Here is a 5,622-nt window from a genome sequence, read left to right on the forward strand (position 1 = left end):
AGCCGCCGGGCCCGAGGGGGCGGGGCGCCAGGTGCGGGAGGCGCGGAGGAGGGGCCGGACTGTAGGCCACGCCCACTCGCGGGGCGGCCCGGCAAGTGGCCCAGGACACTGCGCCTGCGCGCAGGAAGCCTTAGGCACTTTCTGTTAGCAGCTGTGTCTTCCCAGACTGGAGACCCTGCCTCTGGGCTTCAAGGACAAGGTTCTTGGGACAGCCGTGCCCAGGGAATGCAAGAGTCCCGGAGATGCTGCTTTACTTGAGCACTTCCTTAGCAGGACCCTTTGCGTGTCTCACCATATGGCCATAACCAAGGAGGCACAAATGTCTTCACTAGACAGCTAGGGAAACCATATTCCAAGAGGTGCCATAGCTTATCTGCTAGGAAATCCAGGGACACCTAGGAAGGCGTGGAGCTGCAGTCTCTGGCACCTCTGTTGGACCAGTTCACCATCTGTAAATTACAAGGCCGCTGAAGTCCCCCTACTTGACACTGCTGTCCTTGTGTCTTGGGCGGGTGCAGCCATTGTGCAGCGAGGACAGGCCCCGAGACAGATGCTGGAGAAGTCTGGATGCTCCAGGGGCAGGGCTTTCCTCCAGCGGGGGGTTTAGACCTCCTACAACTTCCCAGAAGTGCTGTCTACCCTCCTCAGTCCCCAGGGCTGGGGAGCTCCTGAAAAGAAGGCAGGCAGGCAGCACTTTCCCTTCTCTTCCAGACCTGGCCCAGGGTCAGGTTTGGACCTAGAGAGCCAGTGGGAACACCAGAGATGTGCATTCCAGACACCGAGTAGCTTTGGCTTTAATAATTAACAACAGCAAATATTGATTTACACAACCACTTCCAGGTCTGCACGCTTCCGGGCACCCATCACAATGCAGCCAGAGGAACATCCTTTCCCACAGCGGCCCTGGGGGAGGCCAAAGCTGCTCACATCACCAGCGATATGTAGGCCAGGTAGAGCGGATGCTGTGCATGTATCCAGCTCCTTGTCTGTGTGCGTGTGCATCTCCAAGGTTAATTGTGGCTCTACGAGACGTGCTGCCCTTCTGTAGCATAGAAGTGCGGGTGGGTAGGAAGCGGTGGGTAGGGATGCCCAGGGGTGTTTACTGTCTCCTTCATGAGCAACTTTGAATACAGTATAGATATATGTCTGTCTGTCTGAATGTGGCCTGGCCCCTGGCTAGGTATAGGCAGGCACATGGATGCAGATTTTAGAGTCCCTGAGTCCTGCAGAGAGCGACTCAGAGTCTATTTAAATGTGGCTCCCCAAAGAGAAGAAAATACCACCCCTGCCCAGCCCTAGGAACACAGCAAGACTGATTATTTCCAAAGCACTTCCTAAGGCATTGCCCAGTGATGACCAGGCAAGATCAATAGAGAAGACACTCTCAGCCAAGCGATGGTGGTACACACCTTTAATCCCAGCACTCAGGAGACAGAAGCAGGCAGATCTCTGTGAGTATGAGGCCAGAGTGGTCTACAGAATGAGTTCCAGGACAGCCAGGGCTACACAGAGAAACCCTGTCTCGAAAAAAAACAGAAGAAGGAGGGGGGAGGAGGAGGGAGGAGGGGAGGAGGGGGGAGGAGAGAAGGAGGAGAAAAAAGAAGGAGGAGGAGGGGAGGGGGAGGAGGAGGAGGAAGAAGAAGAAGAAGAAAAGAAGAAGGGAGGAGGGGGGAGGAGGAGGAGGGGAGGAGGAGCGGGAGAAAAAAAAGGAGGGGAGGAGGGGAGGAGGGGGGAGGAAGAAGGAGAAGCAACTATGTTATAGGTGGGACTTGTTCTTAGGTACAGGAAGGTTACATGCCCCTCAAACTGGTTCCAGTATCATTATAAATATGTACCAGTATAGGGTATTGAGGACAACTGGAGACTATCTCAGGCAGGTTCCCTCAGCCCACCAATAGCCTGCTGGGAATCCAGATGAGTCACTCTGGGGAGTTGGTTTCTGTGAACTGTGATAGCAGCTCACAGAATGAGTCCTAATTTGGAGGAGGGGTTCACTGTGGGGATGTGGTGGCCTGAAACTCACGGTCTGCCCTGTATTAGCACGATTGGAAAGTGGTGGAGGCCAGGAGGCTGAAGGATAGTGGCTTACTGGCAACAGAAGGGCACACAGAAGGGTGGCAGAAGGCTCAAGGCTCCAAGGATATGCTACATTAGCCTCCCTTCCAGATGAAACAGTCCCATGGCCAGGAGGAAGCCTCACTCACAAACCCAGCTGCTCAAGAAAGTGACTGCCATCAAGTTGCATTTTCTGAGGGCTCCTGCAGCCTTGTCCAGGGCCGCTGCCCTCAAGGGAAGGCAGGAGAAGGTCTCAGGAGGTCCTTATGCCTCTGATAGCATCCCTGCTTGGGATATCCATGGAGATCGAAGTCCTACACACAGAAAACATTCCTTGGACCTTCATCCTCCTGGCCTAGGAAAGGTGTCGATCCTTAATCTAGCACAGAGCTCTAGAGGAGGTGTCCGGCAGACCCTTCAGACTGTATGACCTTGGGGAAGGACCCTTCACCTCTCTGAACATTTGGATCCTAGTTGGGAGCATGCCCTCCTGCCTGATGTTGATGAAAGGGCCAGGTGGCAAGGTGACTTGTGTGTGAGTTTTAGTCCTGCCATAGCAGGGGTTCATTTCTGTACACTGGAAAGTCCACAAGCCGGACATTGGCCAGAAAGCATCAGCCAGTCCCCATACCACAGCATCCAGCCTGTAGCCCTTTGGGCAAATAGCATCTCTGGGCTTGCATTGGAATCACCATGGCCACATCAAAGAGTGATTAACTGAGGGGCAGAGCAGCCCTCCATGCCAGACATTTAGTACTGTGCAGTGCCTCTTGAAAGATCCTCCTGAAACACCAGCTCCTCCTGGCCCCTCACATCCTGCAGAGGTTGTTAAGTAGTTCATCTCATGACCTGGGCATGGCGTCTGGGGTATAGAGTATGTGTCCTTGACGTTAGATACTAAGCAGGTGCCTGGCAAACCATGGCTGTTGATAGCAACAGAAAGGTTTTCACCACAAGACTTGGAGCCAGAACTGGCCTGGGCTACTGGAGAGATACCTTTCATCGAAACCTGGTGCGTGTGGTCTGGTAACCAGGGGCTCTTATCACATCTGGACTGTAGTGGGGACAGATGTGGCCATGATGATACTGGAGAGATGGCCAGAGCACACTTATGCAGACCCCGGTTCAACCTCTGAGACAACACAAGCCACCCAACAGCCAGGAGCCATGTCCTTTTGGGGACTAAGCCCTCAAGCATTGACCTAAATATTTTACATTTTCCCAATAGTCATGTGTAGGCATCTCCTGGCCCTGGCATGTTGGGGGCAGACCAGGGCCATAGGTTGGGGTCACTTACCTTAGGGTAGGGTGAAGCAGGGTGGGAGGGAACTGAGTCCACTAGTAACAGGTTCAGTGTCTGAGGGAAGCTGTGTTTCTCTCCATCACTCCTCCTGGAAGAGAAAGAGAGTCTGAGGTCAGGGAGAGCCCCAGGTTAGGAGATTTGGGATCTTGGGACAGACGAGTCCTTTGAGAGTTGGGAGAGCAAAGCAGGTGGGAAGGGCTATGAGCCCTGTAAAAGGAAGAACAGGAGGGGCTTCCTGAGCAGGGCTGACAAGCAGGCTTCTCTTCCCAGAGGTCAGAGTTATGGACCCCCAAGTTCTCTACCAGCTCTCCAGCCCATTCTGAAGATGGGAGACGGAGGTAGAGACAGCAAGCGTTGCTATAGAAGCAGGAGCTATCAGAGTCCCCATCTCTCTGGGTCCCTCCCTGAGTCTTTAATGGGCAGCACCTTGAGGACTGCTATTACTGACACCAGTGAGCACCACGCAGTGAGCGCACCATGGCCTTGAAGCGTGCCACTGTCACACGTCCACTTCAGGACATGGACCGGAGTGTACACAGAGGTCACCCAGCCAGCGCACAACAGGCCGCTGTCCATGATCCATCGGACTCCAAGCCTGGACAGTGTTACACCCACAGCCCTTCACAGACAGGGGGAAGGTGTCAGAAGGGTGAAGTCAGCGCCTGTCTCCCGCACAAGCCCGCTGGGTCCACCTCCCACGTCAAGAGGAAGACATGCCCATTGGTTCCCGGATTCGAGGAACCGGTGGCCTGGTGAAGCAGGCCTGGCTTCTGTTGTCGCCTGAGGCCAACCTGACATGGCTGCACTCCTGCCCTGGTTCCACCAAGGCAGACTAGTCCAGAGAGAGTGAGTCACCTTCCAGAGGAGCTTCAGTGGCCTGTGGCAGGCTTGAGTCAGGCAGAGCAAGGTAGACACACCCAGGAGAGGGAGGGCCCATATGATCCCGGCCCGAAGGAGACCCTGGCAAGTTCTAAGCTCCTTGCCTCTCCCTGGGTCATAGGAACCAGCCTCAGCCCTGCTTAGCATGGTAACTCCAACTCCCTCCTACAGGTGTCAACCCTGCTTAGCACAGGGGCCCCCCTACCTACCCTCCGGGTCTGTCAGCTTCTTACAAGGTTTGAGCTCTGACACTACTTGACTCAAAAGGCAGCAGCCCTTTATGCCCATCGCATCAATGGCTACTGTGCCTTGAGTCCAGAGTGCAGCAGCCCTTCTGGGCCTTGGTCTCTAAAACAATTCATCACCGTGACTGGGCAGTCATAGGTATTCTTCACGCAACAAACTCATTCCCAAGTAGGACCAATAGAGTATTTGCTGACTGATGGCCTTACTGGACACGGGCAACGGAGTTACTTATTCTCACTGTGTGTGTGTGTGTGTGTGTGTGTGTGTGTGTGTGTGTGTGTGTGTGAGAGAGAGAGAGAGAGAGAGAGAGAGAGAGAAAGGGAGAGAGAGAGAGTGTGTGTAAGAGAATGTGTATGGCATGTGTATGTAAGAATGTGTATGTGTGGTGTGTGTGTGAGTAGAGTGTGGGGTGTGTGTGTGTATGTGTGGGGTGTGTGGGGTGTGTGTATATGTGTGTATATGTGTATGTGTGTGTGTGTATGTGTGGTGTGTGTGTATATATGTATATGTGTGTGATGAGTATGTGTGTGTGTATGTGTGTGTGTGTGTGTGTGTGTGTGTGTGTGTGTGTGTGTATGTGCGTGTGAGTGTGTGTGTATGTGTGTGTGTGGTGTGTGTGTGTGTGTGTGGTGTGTGTGTGTGTGTGTGTGTGTGTGTGTGTGTGTGGTGTGTGTGTGGGTGTGTTGTGTGTATGTGTGTGGGTGTGTGTGTGTGGGTGGTGTGTGTGTGTGTGTGGGGTGTGTGTGGTGTGTGTGTGTGGTGTGTGTGTGTATGTGTGTGTGTGGTGTGGTGTGTGTGTGGGTGTGTGTGTGTGGTGTTTGGTGTGTGGTGGGTGTGTGTGGGTGTGGGTGTGTGTGGTGTGTGTGGTATGGGTGTGTGTGTGTGTGTGGTGTGTGGTGTCAGTGTGTTTGGGTGTGTGTGTGTGAGTGTGTGTGTGTGTGCATGTGTGTGTGTGCATGTGTGTGTGTATGTGTACATGTGTGTGCATGTGTGCATGTGTGTGTGGTGGTGTGTGTGTGTGTGTGTGTGTGTGGTGTGTGTGTATGGTGTGTGTGTGTGGGAGTGGGAGTGTGTGTGTGAGTGTGTGTGGTATGTGTGTGTGTGAGTGTGTGTCTTCGTCAGTTGACCTCCATCTTCCT

The sequence above is a fragment of the Rattus rattus genome, chromosome 1 (assembly GCF_011064425.1).
Source record: "Rattus rattus isolate New Zealand chromosome 1, Rrattus_CSIRO_v1, whole genome shotgun sequence".
In the NCBI taxonomy this organism is placed as follows: Eukaryota; Metazoa; Chordata; class Mammalia; order Rodentia; family Muridae; genus Rattus; species Rattus rattus.